General features: G+C 37.2%; 1 long non-coding RNA gene across 1 annotated transcript; it reads right to left on the reverse strand.

Annotated features, from left to right (window-relative positions):
* Positions 1–1260: 1260 nt before the first annotated feature.
* On the reverse strand, positions 1261–18872 carry LOC141278442 (uncharacterized). Its single transcript, XR_012331194.1, has 3 exons — positions 18787–18872; positions 11443–11491; positions 1261–1335 (listed from the first exon to the last, which is right to left on the reverse strand). It is a non-coding gene; the product is annotated as an uncharacterized lncRNA (long non-coding RNA).
* Positions 18873–19230: the final 358 nt, after the last annotated feature.

Consider the following 19230-nt stretch of genomic DNA (forward strand, 5'->3'; position numbering starts at 1 on the left):
CATAGTAGGAATATTATAAAGGGTAAATAAGATACACTTTAAAGTACTTAGTTTAGTATCTGATACGTGGTAATCATAAATAAAAGCTATATTTCAAAGTCAAAGAATATAGAGAATTGCTATTATGTTATACATCAGTGCTTTTCAAAGTATCTGTAATAAAGGATCAGATTCCCACCTGCCCATCTACCCACCCAAGTCATCATGGCCTATATTTCTGTACTGCTGTGCTTAGATATCATGATGGCATCAAATTGCTTTTAAAGTTTCAAGATATATGCTCTCAATTTCTGTATATATTTCATTGCAGACCAGTAAATGCATAGACCAATAACCCTCTATGAGCCATACACTGAGTAGCACTTTAGTAGAAGACCATCACTATCTCATAAGATAAAAATAAAATATAATAAAATAATGAATTTATTGTCACCATAAATTTATTGGAATAGGAAGTTATTGGAATTCCTTAAAATTATCTACTTGGAGGGACTTCCCTGGTGACACAGTGGTTAAAAATCCGCCTGCCAATGAAGGGGACATGGGTTCAAGCCCTGGTCTGGGAAGATCCCACAAGTCGTGGAGCAACTAAGCCTGTGCGCCATAACTACTGAGCCTGCACTCTAGAGCCCACCAGCCACAACTACTGAAGACCACAGGCCTATAGTCCATGCTCCACAACAAGAGAAGCCACCACAATGAGTAGCCACTGCTCAACTCAACTAGAGAAAGCCCGTGCACAGCAACAAAGACCAAATGCAGCCATAAATAAATTAATTAACTAATTAATTAATTATCTACTTGGAGCAGGTGGGGCTATAGTCTACATAAGCAAATGAAATGGATAAATTATGGTAATATGTACATATTTAAGAAAAAATTTATTCACCTTATCTATCTCTAGAATTGAAGCAAAAATAATTTTAAGGAGTCAGAATTATCAAAAATTATATATCAATAATATATAAAGAATTATATATCAAAGCCTCTTCCATTTTATGTATATCCACTCTAAAGTGTCAATTTTTCCATCAGGAAAAAGAAAATAGCTCAAGTACTCTACATGGCAGTATAGTGCTATAAAAAATCAGGGGAGTACAATAAATTGCATCATTTATCAAAATAGTTGGTAATGGTACAGCAGACCTGCACTTGACATAAGCACATAACTTCCTACTAGTCCCAAGCCATCAGAACATGCACAGAAGAGTATTTTCAAAAGCACTTACCATTTAGTCAAAGTGTTTCAAAGTATGAGAAGAGCTAAATTTCTAGGCAGTCAGTATACACTTCAAGTCAAGCACACTTAGAATCACAAAGGAATAGTTGTGACGACTAAAAGAAAAATAATAGTCAATAATTAATTCTACAATTACTTTTTATGTACACTAGTACAAAAGTAATATTTGCAGTCCATAATATTGCATGTAAATTACTACTTATAATGAAATACAGTCAGTAGATTTTTATCAGTCTGACTTACTATTTTTAAAAAACAAACTCACCATCCAAATAAATACCTACTATGGTCTGAAATTTTGCATTACAGAACTGACTTCAACAAATTAAGAAAACTAACATCTCCTTAAGTAGTGCCTCTACCTATAAAGTACAAACAAAAGTTATTTTCCTGATAATAACTGATATACATTACTTTATTTATGATGTGTTCATTAATCTTAGAAGAATCATGTTGAAAATTTTAAAATATCGTTTAGTTCAATATTCAACTCAGTCAGTTTTCTTGAATAACAAAAGTTTGCATCTCTATGGCTAGGGAAATAAAAATTAAAGTCATGGGGCTTCCCTGGTGGCGCAGTGATTGAGAGTCTGCCTGCCGATGCAGGGGACGCGGGTTCGTGCTCCAGTCCGGGAAGATCCCACATGCCGCGGAGCGGCTGGGCCTGTGAGCCATAGCCGCTGAGCCTGTGCGTCCAGAGCCTGTGCTCCACAACGGGAGAGGCCACAACAGTGAGAGGTCCACGTACCGCAAAAAAAAAAAAAAAAAATTAAAGTCATGAGCTAACCGGTAACCCTCCACACCTACTACAATGACCAAAAAAAAGAAGTCTGGAAAGCATCCAGAGCCACTAGCACTCTCATACATTTCTGGAAGAAATGAAAACTGGTATAATCATTTTGAAAAACATTAGGTACAGTTTTTAATAAACAATCAGTTACCATATCACCCAGTAATCCCACACCTAGGTAACTTTCCCAAGAGAAATGAGAACATAATTCTGATTGGTACTATTGTGTATAGCTGTGACTGAGTAACAAATGTAATTTGTAGAAGACACCAGTAAAACCAAGCAAGACTGCAATGGTTAGTGTTCTAGAAATAAATGTCACAACAATGTTCCACTTCATTCAGTCAAAAATTGTTACAACATGAAAATTAATAATAGATGGGTGCAAATCAGATATGTCAAGAATATGAAGGCATGTGGCCATAATGCAATGATCTAAGACAATCTTTGTAGAATATTGCTTTTTTTTAATAAAGGGAATAACAATTAGAAAAAAATCTATGTGTCAGATATTATCCTCTAAGAAACACATACTTCTGATGTGAGTTTCAATACAACAAAGATTCATTTGTTTAAGGGATAATGTTTTTCATCAGAATAATGTGAATTACACAAATGTAAATTTACTTCTTCAAAAATATATAGCACAAAACTAAATAATGAGGCATTTTGAACAAACATATCTCAACATTAATCACTTAAATGGATCTTCAGAGAACCAGCTTTAAAGATGATCTATTATTTAGTGGCTTCCTGTGCTCAAAATATTTTAAATTATTTCTTTGGAATTACTCTCAGAGCTTCTTCAAAACACACATGAAAGAGCAATCTTTATAATGTTCTAACTTTAATGTTTACCAAAAGTTTCCAGTTTGATCGACTCATATCAAGTCATCAGACTTAGGTTCAAATAGCATCTGAAAACTTCCAAAAGTAACATTTATCTTGGAGCACAACAATTTGCCATCTGGCTCTTGTCCCAATGTGGACTGGCCACGTAGTAGTTCAAAGTTCATATCACCAGCCAAAAAAAAACTATTGTAGAGGGGAAAATAAAGTTCTAATAAATACATTCTGGGTTATAGGGCAGGGAATAGGGTGAGGAGAGTAAGGAACTTCACTATGGCACAAAGTTTAAGAAAAGGAGTTCTAGGGAGAGGAACCAAGATGGCAGAGCAGAAGGACGTGCTCTCACTCCCTCTTGTGAGAACACCAGAATCACAACTAGCTGCGGACAATCATCGATGGGAGGCACTGGAACTCACCAAAAAAGATACCCCACATCCATAGACAGAGGTAAAGCCAAAATGAGACAGTAGGAGAGGCACAATCACAGTAAAATCAAATCCCATAATGAGTGGGTGGGTGACTCACAGACTGGAGAACACTTATACCACAGAAGTCCACCAATTGGAGTGAAGGTTCTGAACCCCACATCAGGCTTCCCAACCTGGAGGTCCGGCAATGGGAGGAGGAATTCCTAGAGAATCAGACTTTGAAGCATAGTGGGAATTGATTGCAGGACTTCAACAGGACTGGGGGAAACAGAGACTCCACTCTTGGAGAGCACACACAAAGTAGTGTGTGCATCAGGACCCAGGGGAAGGAGCAGTGACCCCAGGGGAGACTGAACCAGACTTACCTGCTAGTGTTGGATGGTTTCCTGAAGAGGCGGGTGGTAGGGGTGGGGGCTAACCATGGGACAAGGGCACTGGCAGCAGAAATTCTGTGAAATACTTCTTGGCATGAGCCCTCCCAGAGTCTGTCATTAGCCCCAAGAAAGAGAACATGTAGGCTCCAGTGTTGAGTTGCCTCAGGCCAAACAACCAACAGGGAGGGAACTCAGCCCCACCCATCAACAGTCAAGTGAATTAAAGTTTTACTGAGCTCTAACCACCAGAGCAACAGTCAGCTCTACCCACCACTAGTCCCCCCATCAAGCCTCTTAGATAGCCTCATCCACCAGAGGGCAGACAGCAGAAGCAAGAAGAACTACAATCCTGAAGCCTGTGGAAAATAAACCACATTCACAGAAAAATAGACAAGATGAAAAGGCAGAGAGCTACGTCAGATGAAGGAAAAAGATAAAACCCCAGAAAAACAACTAAATGAAGTGGAGATAGGCAACATTCCAGAAAAATATTCAGAATAATGATAGTGAAGATCATCCAGGACCTCAGAAAAAAAAAATGGAGGCAAAGATCGAGAAGATGCAAGAAATGTTTAACAAAGACCTAGAAGAATTAAAGAACAAACAAACAGAGATGAACAATACAATAACTGAAATGAAAACTAAACTAGAAGGAACCAATAGCAGAATAACTGACGCGGAAGAACAGATAAGTGACCTGGAAGACAGAATGGTGGAATTCACTGCTGCGGAAGAGAATAAAGGAAAAAGAATGAAAAGAAATGAAGACAGCCTAAGAGGCCTCTGGGACAACATTAAATGCAACAACATTTGCATTATAGGGGTCCCAGAAGGAGAAGAGAGAGAGAAAGGACCAGAGAAAATATTTGAAGAGATTATAGTCGAAAACTTCCCTAACATGGGAAAGGAAATAGCGACCCAAGTCCAGGAAGCACAGCAAGTCCCATAAAGGATAAACCCAAAGAGAAACACACCAAGACACATAGTAATTAAACTATCAAAAATTAAATACAAAGAAAAAAATTAAAGCAGCAAGGGAAAAATGACAAATAACAGACAAGGGAACTCCCATAATGTTAACAGCTGATTTCTCAAAAGAAACTCTACAAGCCAGAAGGGAGTGGCATGATATAGTTAAAGTGATGAAAGAGAAGGACATACAACCAAGATTATTCTACCTGGCAAGGATCTCATTCAGATTCGATGGAGAAATCAAAAGCTTTATAGACAAGCAAAACCTAAGAGAATTCAGCACCATCAAACCAGCTCTACAACAAATGCTAAAGGAACTTCTCTAAGTGGGAAACACAAGAGAAGAAAAAGACCTACAAAAACAAACCCTAAACTATTAAGAAAATGATCACAGGAACATACATATCGATAATTACCTTAAACGTGAATGGATTAAATGCTCCAACCAAAGGACACAAGCTTGCTGAATGGATACAAAAACAAGACCTATATATATGCTGTCTACAAGAGACCCATTTCAGACCTAGGGACACATACAGACTGAAATTGAGGGGATGGAATAAGATATTCCATGCAAATGGAAATCAAAAGAAAGCTGGAGTAGCTATACTCATATCAGATAAAATAGACTTTAAAATAAAGAATGTTACAAGAGACAAGAAAAGACACTACATAATGATCAAGGGATCAATCCTAGAAGATATAACAATTATAAATATATATGCACCCAAAATAGGAGCACCTCAATACATAAGGCAACTGCTAACAGCTACAAAAGAGGAAATCAACAGTAACACAATAATAGCGAGGGACTTTGACACCTCATTTACACCAATGGACAGATCATCCAAAATGAAATTAAATAAGGAAACAGAAGCTTTAAATGACACAATGGACCAGATAAATTTAATTGATATTTATAGGACATTCCATCCAAAAACAGCAGATTACACTTTCTTCTCAAGTGCGCATGGAACATTCTCCAGGATAGATCACATCTTGGGTCACAAATCAAGCCTCAGTAAATTTAAGAAAACAGAAATCACATCAAGCATCTTTTCTGACCACAACACTATGAGATTAGAAATGAATTACAGGAAAAAAAACATAAAAAACACAAACACATGGAGGCTAAACAGTACGTTAGTAAATAACCAAGAGATCACTGAAGAAATCAAAGAGGAAATCAAAAAATACCTAGAGACAAATGACACTGAAAACACGATGATCCAAAACCTATGGGATGCAGCAAAAGCAATTCTAAGAGGGAAGTTTATAGCAATACAAGCCTACCTCAAGAAACAAGAAAAATTTCAAGTAAACAATCTAACCTTACACCTAGAGGAACTAGAGAAAGAAGAACAAACAAAACCCAAAGTTAGCAGAAGGAAAGAAATCATAAAGATCAGAGCAGAAATAAATGAAATAGAAACAAAGAAAACAATAGCAAAGATCAATAAAACTAAAAGCTGGTTCTTTGAGAAGAGAAACAAAATTGATAAACCATTAGCCAGACTCATCAAGAAACAGAGGGAGAGGACTCAAATCAATAAAGTTAGAAATGAAAAAGGAGAAGTTAAAACAGACACCGCAGAAATACAAAGCATCCTAAGAGACTACTACAAGAAACTCTATGCCAATAAAATGGACAATCTGGAAGGAATGGAAAATTCTTAGAAAGGTATTACCTTCCAAGACTGAACCAGGAAGAAATAGAAAATATGAACAGACCAATCACAAGTAATGAAATTGAAACTATGATTTAAAATCTTCCAAGAAACAAAACTCCAACACCAGATGGCTTCACAGGTGAATTCTATCAAACATTTAGTGAAGAGCTAACACCCATCCTTCTCAAACTCTTCCAAAAAATTGCAGAGGAAGGAACACTCCCAAACTAATTCCATGAGGCCACCACCACCTTGATACCAAAACCAGACAAAGATACTACAAAAAAGGAAAATTATAGACCAATATCACTGATGAATATAGATGCAAAAATCCTCAACGAAATACTAGCAAACAGAATCCAAAAACACACTAAAAGGATCATACACCATGATCAAGTGGGATTTATCCCAGGGATGCAACGATTCCTCAATATACACTATTCAATCAATGTGATACACCATATTAACAAATTGAAGAATAAAAACCATATGATCATCTCAATACATGCAGAAAAAACCTTTGACAAAATTCAACACCCATTTATGATAAAAACTCTCCAGAAAGTGGGCATAGAGGGAACCTAAGTCAACATAATAAAGGCCATATATGACAAACCCACAGCAAACATCATTCTCAATGGTGAAAAATTTAAAGCATTTCCTCTAAGATCAGGAATGAGACAAGGATGTCCACTCTCACCACTATTATTCAACATTGTTTTGGAAGTCCTATCCACAGCAATCTGAGAAGAAAAAGAAATAAAAGGAATACAAAATTGAAATGAAGAAGTAAAACTGTCTCTGTTTTGTGATGACATGATAGTATACAAGAGAATACTAAAAATGCCACCAGAAAACTACTAGACCTAATCAATGAATTTGGTATAGTTACAGGATACAAAATTAATGCACAGAAATCTCTTGCAATCTCTATACACTAATGATGAAAAATCTGAAAGAGAAATTATGGAAACACTCCTATTTACCATTGCAACAAAAAGAATAAAATACCTAGGAATAAACCTACCTAGGGAGACAAAAGACATGTATGCAGAAAACTATAAGACACTGTTGAAAGAAATTAAAGATGATACCAACAGATGGAGAGATATACCACGTTCTTGGATTGGAAGAATCAATATTGTGAAAATGACTATACTACCCAAAGCAATCTACAGATTCAATGCAATCCCTATCAAATTACCAATGGCATTTTTTACGGAACTAAAACAAATCATCTTAAAATTTGTATGGAGACAAAAAAGACCCCGAATAGCCAAAGCAGTCTTGAGGGAAAAAAACGTAGCTGGAGGAATAAGACTCCTGACTTCAGACTATACTACAAAGCTACAGTAATCAAGACAATATGGTACTGGCACAAAAACAGAAACATAGATCAATGTAACAAGATTGAAAGCCCAGAGATTAACCCCCGCACCTATGGTCAACTAATCTATGACAAAGGAGGCAAAGATATACAATGGAGAAAGGACAGTCTCTTCAATAAGTGGTGCTGGGAAAACTGGACACCTACATGTAAAAGAACGAAATTAGAACACTCCCTAACACCATACTCAAAAATAAACTCAAAATGGATTCAAGACCTAAATGTACAACCGGACACTATAAAGCTCTTAGAGGAAAACATAGGAAGAACACTCTTTGACATAAATCACAGGAAGATCTGTTTTGATCCACCTCCTAGAGTAATGGAAATAAAAACAAAAATAAACAAATGGGACCTAATGAATCTTCAAAGCTTTTGCACAACAAAGGAAGCCATAAACAAGACGAAAAGACAACCCTTAGAATGGGAGAAAATATTTGCAAAACGAATCAATGGACAAAGGATTAATCTCCAAAATATATAAACAGCATGTGCAGCTCAATATTAAAGAAAAAAACAACCCAATCCAAAAATGGGCAGAATACCTAAATAGACGTTTCTCCAAAGAAGACATACAGATGGCCAAGGAGCACATGAAAATCTGCTCAACATCACTAATTATTAGAGAAATGCAAATCAAAACTACAATGAGTTATCACCTAACACCAGTTAGAATGGGCATCATCAGGAAATGTACAAACAACAAATGCTGGAGAGGGTGTGTAGAAAAGGGAACCAACCCTCCTGCACTGTTGGAGGGAATGTAAATTGATACAGCCACTATGGAGAACAGTATGGAGGTTCCTTACAAAACTAAAAATAGAATTACCATATGATCCAGCAATCCCACTACTGGCCATATATCCAGAGAAAACCATAATTCAAAAAGACACATGCACCCCAATGTTCATTGCAGCACTCTTTACAATAGCCAGGTCATGGAAGCAACCTAAATGCCCATAGACAGATGAATGGATAAAGAAGATGTGGTACATATATACAATGGAATATTACTCAACCATAAAAAGGAACAAAATTGAGCCATTCATTGAGACGTGGATGGATCTAGAGACTGTCATACAGAGTGAAGTAAGTCAGAAAGAGAAAAACAAATATCGTATATTAATGCATGTATGTGGAACCTAGAAAAATGGTACAGATGAACTGATTTGCAGTGCAGAAATTGAGACACAGATGTAGAGAACAAACGTATGGACACCAACGGGGGAAAACTGTGGCGGGGTGGGGATGGTGGTGTGCTGAATTGGGCGATTGGGATTGACATGTATACACTGATGTGTATAAAACTGATGACTAATAAGAAACTGCAGTATAAAAAAACAAACAAACAAAAAAAACCCAACTAATACTAAACTTTGTTTGGGTTATTTGTATGGAAATATGTTAATATAAATGTTTCAGACATTACGTGATATTTCTAAAAATCTTATATATTCTGGTATAATGTTATAAGTCATAATTCTATTTATTACTTTAAAATGTATATCTCAGAAATAATTATAAAAAAAAGAAAAGGAGTTCTAAAGAAAAATATGATAATGCAATATTTTACAAATCAAAATTGATGCAAAAAATCTATGATGAACACAATATCAAGTTTCAAAAAAATACAACACAGAATTCAAACCTGCCCTTCCATGACTCACCTCACCTCACTTGTCTGATCACCTACCAGTTTAAAGCAAAAGAAAAAAAGGGAGAAAAGTCATAGGCTTACAGGGCAACAGCAAAAGAAATGACCAACAAATGAAAAAGAAACTTAGAGAATGTGAGAAAATATTTGCAAAGCACATATCTGATGAGGAGCTAATAGTAAAAGTATGCAAAGAACTCGTACAACTCAATGGCCAAAAAAAAAAAATCCAATTAAAAAATGTGCAAAATACCTCAACAGACATTTTTCCAAGGAAAATATTCAAACGGCCAACATGAAAATGTTCTCAACATCACTAATCATCAGGGAACTGCAAATCAAAACCACAATGAGATATCGTTTCACACCCATTAGAATGGCTGTCATCAGAAAGAGATTACAAGTGCTAATAAGAATGTGGCAAAAAGGAAACCCTTGTACACTGTTGGTGGGAATGTCAACTGGTACAGCCATTATGGAAAATAGTATGGCAGTTCCTCAGTAAATTAATAATAGAACTACCATATGATCCAGTAATCTCACTTCTGAGTATATATCTGAAGGAAACAAAATCACTGTCCCCAAAATATACCTACACCCCATGTTCACTGTGGCATTATTTCCAATAGCCAAGACATGGAAACAACCTAAGTGTCTATGAATGAATGAATGAATGAATGAACAGAAAAAGAAAATGGATAAAATGTGAGAGCAGTATGCTAAATGAAATGTCAGAGGAAGACTAATACTGTATGATCTCACTTACATGTGGGAATGTCAAAAAATCCAGACTCATAGAAACAGAGAACAGATGGGTGCTTGCTGGAGGGTGGCACTGGGGAGTAGAGGAAATGGTGAAGGGGGTCCAAAGGCACAAAATTCCAGCCATAAGATAAATAATTCCAGGAGATGTAATGTACAACATGGTGACTCTAGTTAACAATGGTATATTTGAAAATAATATATTTGAAACTATATTGTATATTAGAAAGTAGTAGATCTTAAAATTTATTATCACATGAAAAAAATTTGTAACTATGTGAGGGGTGAATATTAATGATACTGGTGATCATTTTGATATATATATATATTAAATCATGATGTGTATCTTAAAATTATACAATGTCATATGTCAATTACATCTCAGGAAAACTTGTGGGAGGCTTATACAGGGGATAAAATTAAGCATCTGATTACCTTGTCATCATCTTACGTTATGGGGCCAGGCATCATGAGTACAACCTGACCTGTCACAGGAGAAATCTTAGATTTTACACAAAGCGGTAGTGTTAGCTAACTTCTCCAAGCCCCACTGCAAATACAAATGTGGTCTCAGGCATGGTAAAATTCATATTCCACCAGCCTAGGTAGTGCAGAGTTTCTGCTTCTTGCAAGCATCCTAATCCCCCCAAAATAGCTCATGTGTAGTCAGGAACAGCAACTTCCTTGGGAGCTGCCTTGCATATTCAAAGTCAGTCTTGGAGAGACTTAGATTAGACCCACGTTTGCATACAAAATTCTGTTTCAACATGTGAAACAAATTCTGTTTCACATTTTACATACATGCTTAGAGGTGGTATGGGAACTAGGCAGGGACAGCTTTCTTAACCTACTAGTGCTTTTAAAACAACTCATTTAAAAAAAACTTCTCGGGCTTCCCTGGTGGCACAGTGGTTGAGAGTCCGCCTGCCGATGCAGGGGACACGAGTTCGTGCCCTGGTTCGGGAGGATCCCACATGCCGCGGAGCGGCTGGGCCCGTGAGCCATGGCCGCTGAGTCTACGCGTCCAAAAATAAAAAATAAAAAAAATAATAATAACTTCTCTGCTGTACAATGAAGTGAATCAGCTATATGTATACATATATCCCCTTCCTCTTGGACCTCCATCCCACCCATCTAGGTCACCTCAGAGCACTGAGCTGAGCTCCCTGCACTATACAGCAGGTTCCCACTAACTATCTGGTTTACACATGGTAGTGTATTTATGTCACTAATGCAACATTGTAACGCAACTATACCTCAATAATAAAAAAAAAAAAATACAGCCCTCCTTCTCCAATCCACCCCATAACACTTACGTTTTGTGAGAATTCAAACAAGCTTCTCCACTGCTTTTCTTTTAAAGAACTGGAATAAAATATTTATGTTTCATTGATCTTGTGAGGTTTAAATTACAATGCAATTTATGTACAGATATATAATATTCTGTCTGTGGAATCTGGCTTGCCATTTTTTCACTTGCCATTTTTCATAGTCATTTTTCAAGTCCTTAAAAGTACTTTAGAAAGCTGTATAGTTTTTTGTTATCTATATGTAATGAAAAACTATGGTTATATAGTATAAATACCATAAAACTATAGTATGTATATATATATATGTATATATACATATATGTACACCATAACTTTGACAAATTTCTTTGATGTTTACACCTTATTTCTAAGTTTTAATGCCATAAATAATGGTGCAATGCAGCAGCAAGCACTTCTGTTAATTTCATATTCACATCTTTGTTTAGTTCTTCAAATAGATTTAAAGCAGTGAATTTATTTGTCAAATAGGTCTTTATAAGACTTTAAAGTCACTGTTACAGAAGGTTTGAATCTGAGTACCATTTCCCTGAACAATGGCAGACATTGTGTAGCATAATTAACAAAATCACTATGCTCTTTATAGAAAAAAATGCTGAAATAGAGTATAAAAATTAATTTTCCATCTAAAACATATTGAAAAGAAAGTAACACTTGTGGCTTAATGATCTTAAAGGCATAGTTTTCATCATTTCAGTGAAAATAAAGAAGGTTACTATGTGGTATTTAAAAAACAAAAACAAAAACTTCTCAAGACAGCTGGAGTAGTTCAAGTGTCCGTTTTAGAAAATATGATGCTATAAATTACATAATAGCTATACTCTGGCTGCCTAATCCTCAGCCATAAGTTCTGTGCTAAATCATTCTTTGTATTTCTTCATCTACAGAAAAGAAAGGGGTAGCTTTTGGAGAGGGACTTGGATTTGGCGGCTGCAAGGTCTGAATTGGATTCTCTCTGTGTCTCATTGAGTGTCTTTCCTGGTGAGACAGACTCTTTCAGTTAGGGTTAACAGAGGAGCTACCTTACCTCAGAGAAGTATTAAAAGTAGTCAGCAAGATTAACTCTGAGACTGGCAAAGCATTTTGTCAATGTAAACTAGTTCTCAGCACATCACATACACAATAGAGGTTATTATTTCAAATAATTCAGCATTTTCACCTCAATTACACACATATTTACCTGAATTATTTGTGTCATTTTTAAGGGGCATTTTGGGTTAAGACATGCTGGTTTTGTAACCACAAAATCTAGGAATTTGAAGAGGTATCCACTTCCCCCAACTTCCTGGTGGAATTGCACTGAGATTCTCTTAACATTATTGACCATCTTATGCATACAGGTCTGGGAAAGGAGAGACCTCATTTCCAAGGTGCATGTTCCATGCTCAGTCTCAGAGTCTTGCCTCCTGCCAGCCAGCTCTCTCTAAGTTTGCTCTTCCTTGGTGGAAGCCATCCCCTACACTGAGTCTTTTTTTTCCCCATTGATACATAGACTTCCTCAAGTCTTTCCTATCTTGTTCATGAATTCATTCAATGAATGAATTCAATGAATGGCTACTACATGCCAGGCACTGTTCAAGAAGTTTACAGCAGTTAGCAAGGCCAATGGTGTCTCTACTCTCATGGACTTTGCATCTTTTCATTCCTCCAATTCTCTGACTTTCCCTTAGAGATACATGTCTTGGTACGGAAGCAACCTAAGTGTCCATTGACAGATGAATGGATAAAGAAGATGTGGTACATATATGCAAGGGAATACTACTCAGCCATTAAGAAGAACAAAATAATGCCATTTGCAGTAACATGGATGGACTTGGAGGGCATTACGCTAAGTGAAATAAGTCAGACTGAGAAAGACAAATACTGTATGATATCACTTATATGTGGCATCTAAACAAATACAACAAACTGGTGAACGTAACCAAAAAAAGAGGCAGACTCACAGATATAGAGAACAAACTAGTGGTTACCAGTGGGGTTAGGGGGAGGGGAAATGTAGGGGTGGTGAAGTTGGAGGTACAAATTATTGAGTGTAAGAAAGGCTCAGGGATGCGTTGTACAACATGGGAAATATAGCCCATATTTTGTAATAACTGTACATAGAGTGTAACCTTTAAAAATTGTATAAAAAATTAAAAAGTGTTTAAAACACAAAGAGATACATGTCTTGAAAAAATAATGCATAGTCCCACCCTCATTTCTTCTTCGCTCCATAGCCCACTACCTTCTGCCTTTAATCCCAACATATTTTTTGCTTCAGTCAAGTAGCTATTGTAGTTTGGGGGCATTATTTTTTCCTTTTACTTCCCCTTGGCCTCTCTGCAGCACTCACTAATATTGGCCATACTTCGTTCAATTATTTGGAACCTCTACTTGATTGGTGAGATGCCATCTTTCCCTGGTTTTACTCCAGCCTCAAGGCTACTCATTCTTGATATTCTTTCTGCTCTTCTTCCTCCCTTCCCCCACCCCCATCTCATCCCTTATATACTCAGATTTGTTGGGATCCATTTCTGGTCCGATTTTATTCACTTTTTCCATTGACTTCAACCAGTTCTTTGACCACAACTCTATACTGAAAGGTCCCCAGTAGGTGTTTTGGGCTCATATCTGTTTTCAGTCCTGGACTAAAATTTTCCACCTGCCCTATTTATATCTATACAGATCATACAAGCGTCTTTGCCATTAATATGCCCCAAACTAAATAAATCTTTCCTGCTGGACTGCCCCCATCCCTACTCCTCTGCCATCACTCTCCATCATTTCCATTTAGGAACGGCACCACCAACTGCAAGCCAGAAATATGGGTGCAATCCTGCACACCTCCTTCTGAGTCATTCTCATACCACTAAGCCTGATTCTACTTTCTTAACATCTCTTGACTCTATCCTTTTGTCTGTACTCATTGCCCTGCCTGAGTTGAGGCCATATTCATTTCCCATCCAGATTCCTAAAGGCAACTCTGTTTGGTCTCTTTGCCTCTAATCTTAGTTTGCTCTGATCCTTCTCCACATTGTGTTCAGAGGGATATTTTATAAAGGCAAATTTGATGATGCTCTTCCCGTTTTAAACACTTCAGAGATTCCTCCTACTACAGATAGATAGATAGATAGATAGATAGATAGATAGATAGATAGATGATAGAATATATATTTGCAACCATACCTGTACACAACACACAAGGTCCTTCCTATTGACCCTCTACCTGCTTGTCCAGCACTGAATCTTACCTCATCTCTCCCACTGCTTGCACTCAGGACACATTCCCCTACTGTGCTAGACTCTGTCTGTCAGGCCTCTGGGCCTTTACATAAACTGGTCTCTACAGAGAACAATTATCCAGCCCCTCTTAACTCTCCTTGTCTCCTCCCATAATCCTTAAGCTTCCCTATCAGAAGCCTTCTCTGATCCTCATCTTCCCCAGTCCTAACCATTGCCTCTCATGTTCCTACAGGTTTTGATTTATATCTTTAATGCACCACTTTCCATGATACATTATAATTCCACATTCACTTTTTTGCTTTCTTTAACAGACTATGACCTTCTTGAGACATCATTTGCTATTTATTTGTGTGTATTTGTATAAAGAGAGAGTTTTACCTAGCATTCACCAAATTATAAAAATATATGCATTTGGATTAATCTCCTTCCCAATTTCTAGCCTACAATATTCATTATACGCTGACTTCATGCTGTACTCCACAGTGCTAATCATTCCCTCCTGTATGCTGACTGCATACATTGTACATAACTCCATCATTACACATGGCACCCTGTACTCTCACCATTTTATCTCTCATTTGTCTTCTTCTATTACACATTGTGCTCTCTTGGTAGAGAATCTATATCTATCTATCCTGCTTTTCCAAATACCTAGCACAACACTTGACACAGGAGAGGAAATTAGGAAATAGTCACTGAATGAAATTGAATTAAGTATCCAAGGCATTTACAAATCACCTTGCCAAATACAGTAAGACATAAATGTTTTAACCTTATCAGCATCCTTCCATCTTAAACAGCAGAAATTTCAAGGACAACATTGCAGTTAAAAAACAAAAGATTCTGGGCTTCCCTGGTGGCACAGTGGTTTGGAGTCCGCCTGCCGATGCAGGGGACGCGGGTTCATGCCCCAGTCTGGGAGGATCCCACATGCCGCAGAGCGGCTGGGCCTGTGAGCCATGGCCGCTGGGCCTGCGCGTGCGGAGCCTGTGCTCCGCAACAGGAGAGGCCACAACAGTGAGAGGCCCGCGTACCGCAAAAAAAAAAAAAAAAAAAAAGATTCTGATGGCAGGCGAATTCTGGATTTCCCTAAAAGTCTTTTTCACCTCTCTGAGGATGATGCCATTCTATTAGTGGCAAAGCTTCTATAAAAAAAAGTGTGAATTAAAACCTAAGATAGCCTTCAGGTCAGAGGTGCTGAGTTTGAAAGTAATATACCAGACAATACTAGAGCCCAACAACCTTACAAAGGAAAAAGCAAGCTCTGAATTTGCCACCCTCTTGGGTGCTTTACAATTTGAACTGACTCCCACTCAGCAAATGAGATTGTCTGGAGACTAAGCAAACATTGTATCTAACATATTTTTATCAATTTTTAGATAAGCAGAATATACATATTTCCAGATTAAAAGGAAACATTTCTTCTACTTTAACAATCTGTAATATAGAGCAAAAAAAAAATCATATTAATAATCTCTATCATACCATTAACTTCATTAGAGTCTTGTCATAATGATGACAAAAAGGAAGAAAAAGGACAATGGTGGGTGGATTTGGAATTTTAGGCTCTCCTCATTGTTACAAGTTTGATCGAATTGGTTACCACACATTCAATCATGAGCCATAACCTCAAATCAGCTTGGACATGACCCATTTAATATTTGTTACATCACAGATAGACACAGAAACATGGGTAAAAGGAAGTGAAGAGTTAATTTTTGTAATCAGATCTTTTCAGGCAGAAAGACTGTTACATACAAACCACCCAGCCAAGTAGAGCCCAGTTTCTCTTGGCTTAAATTATATACATAATTAAGTCAAATAATTCATTGTTTATAGATACACTGAACAAGATAAAACATTGATTTAAAACATGCTCTATAAATATAACCGTGTGTGTATGCCACAAATAATATCCATGTATACGTTATAATGAAAAAACTGTGGTATGTTAGGATTGTTAAAAGACAATTTCCTAATAATCACGAATGTCATATGCATTTTAATGATCACATGGCAAATATTTTGTTTAACTCATTAATTAGTGAGAGAACCAGAAAGATGTTACAACAGGTCCAAAGGAGATCTTAAAGATCTCTTAAAGAACCTGTGCGGGCAATCAGGAATGTAAGCACACGAACTAACACATAGATGCAAAATTCATTAATATCCACTCGGCAGTGATCAATTGTATTTGTCTGGACACAATTCATTTGCATTTTTACAAACAAGCAACATTTGCATCATTATCAGTTTTCTACAACTTATTTACAGTACACTCAGTAATCATTTTTACCAATTTCAAAGACTTGCACACATTTTCCTGACAAGGTATTTGTTTCATTTTGTTTAAAAATAAAAAAAAGACTTAACAGTATCCCATCACTCTTTGCACACAAACAAGATGCCCTTATCTGATTCACTCCTATTTTCCCCAAGCTGCCCAAATGTTATTCTCGCCATAAACATAATTTCGGGATCCATAGGAAAATCCCTCCTTACCTAACACCCAAAAGAACTTTTCCACCTGCTGACTTATGTCTGAATTTTTATAGAGAGAATTAAAGACTAAAAGACTATCAAAGAGGGAAAATGGAGTTTATTAACTTGTCAGGCAATAGAACATACAATAATGTCAAAATTCACTTTGGTGGTAAGGTGTGAGGGAATTCAGGAATTTCAAGGAATGTAGGTTTGAAAACTAGCACTCCGGATAGAGCATGGAATGAGTCCTCACATCTGTACACAACTGGTTAAAACAAATCCTACTGTTCATTGATCAGAAATGAGTTTTCATTTGGGTCCAATAAGGATCTCATGGACTAAGGTCATTCAAACTTCATGATTCTTTAACATCTTTAGATGCTTAGAAAAATTGTATTGAAACACAGCTTTGATATCTCCTATGCAAATCTTGCTCTAGGTGGAAAATTTTCATTCTCACAATGTAGCCTCTTAGACCAGGAGTCAGAAATATATGGCTGTGCTCCGAATCGACAGCCCTTTTTAATATGGCCTGTGAACTAAGAATGGTTTTTATATTGCTACAGGGTGTTTTTAAGCCAAGTAAAACACAAAAAAATATACGACAGAGCCCATAGGTGTCTTGAAAAGCCTAAAATGTTTACCATCTGGCCTTTTACAGAAAAAATTTGTTGACCCCTGTCTTAAACCACAATGTGAGATAAGATTCATGTTGCAGATAAACCTGGGAAATATAAGATGGACTGCACTTTACAGGGAGGTACTAACACGTCAGCCTTTCCTGAATTACAGTGGATGGAAGAGGGAAGTGGCAGGAAGGCGCTGATTTCCTAGAAAGAGAGTGCATTTTTACAAAATAAAAAACCAAACAAACTCATAGAAAGGACATCAAGAATGGAAAGTGAAGTTAGCCAGGTAAACACCACAACTGGTCTAGCCAGCAAGGAGGAGGCACAGGAGGAAACTAATGAAGTCAAGTTGACACATTGTGCAAATAATGTCTCATGTCACAGCTCTCACAGAGCTAACCGCCATGTGTGCCCATGGGTGGACACACGAGGGAAATCACAGTGAGCATGAAAGCCAAACTACTCTCTAAGAAATACTGAACTGTGGTAAATTTTAATATACAGGCTAAGAGAGCAAATTTAAGTACCAAGTAAAAAAAGGTTTTCTACCAAACAGGAGCCCTATTCAATAAGGGATCTACATTTGCGAGAGAGGCACTTGGGTAAGCCTTTTTAAGCCAAGTACTATGAATCTCCTCTGTCCCATATTAGGAAAGCTGTGTCTTTAGGGCTGCTGCTTGGGTGGCCCTACTTAAGTGTTTCCAGCAGGCTAGAGGTGGTCCGGCTATGGTGTAATTGGATGATCCTTGCGGGATCATTGCTTCCAATCAGGTCTGTGTGTTATTAGCAAAATGGGGGAGTCAGGATTCCTCAACTGTGAAGAGAAGAATGGGTTTTCTTACAGACCTACACATCCAGTGCCTTACTTTTTGGCCCAGGTTCTCTTTCCCCTTTTCTAATTCAGTCCATCTCTTTCATTTCTTCTGCAACTGCTTTCATCACAGTTCTCATCCACTTATCACTAAACCAGTGTAATAGCCTCAGGGCAGGCTCTTACCTTGGTCTCATGTGCTTCTTCCATACAGAATAATCTTCCTCATTATCATCAGTTTCACCATTTTTAAAGATATGCTGTGGTCCCTCACTCTTAACAGGACAGGAAGGGAGATGAGCACAAATGCCTTACTCCTCTCTCCCTCTGTCGCTCTGTCAAAAGAAAGGATTGTACAGTTATTTTTTATGACAATGTAACTTTAATTGTGCTCCCAAACAAGAAAGGATGTTACTAAGAGATCAAAAATGAAATTGAAAGCATGAGGAGATAGAAATTCTTATACCCCTTGATGGGTGTGTTTAGTCCATTCATGCTGCTATAACAAAAATAACATACACTTGGTGACTTAAACAACAAACATTTCTCACAGCTCTGAAGGCAGGGAAGACTCAGTGTCTGGTGAGAGTCTACTTCCTGGTTCATAGATGGCTATCTTCTCACTGCATC

The sequence above is a fragment of the Tursiops truncatus genome, chromosome 4 (genome assembly GCF_011762595.2).
Source record: "Tursiops truncatus isolate mTurTru1 chromosome 4, mTurTru1.mat.Y, whole genome shotgun sequence".
In the NCBI taxonomy this organism is placed as follows: domain Eukaryota; kingdom Metazoa; phylum Chordata; class Mammalia; order Artiodactyla; family Delphinidae; genus Tursiops; species Tursiops truncatus.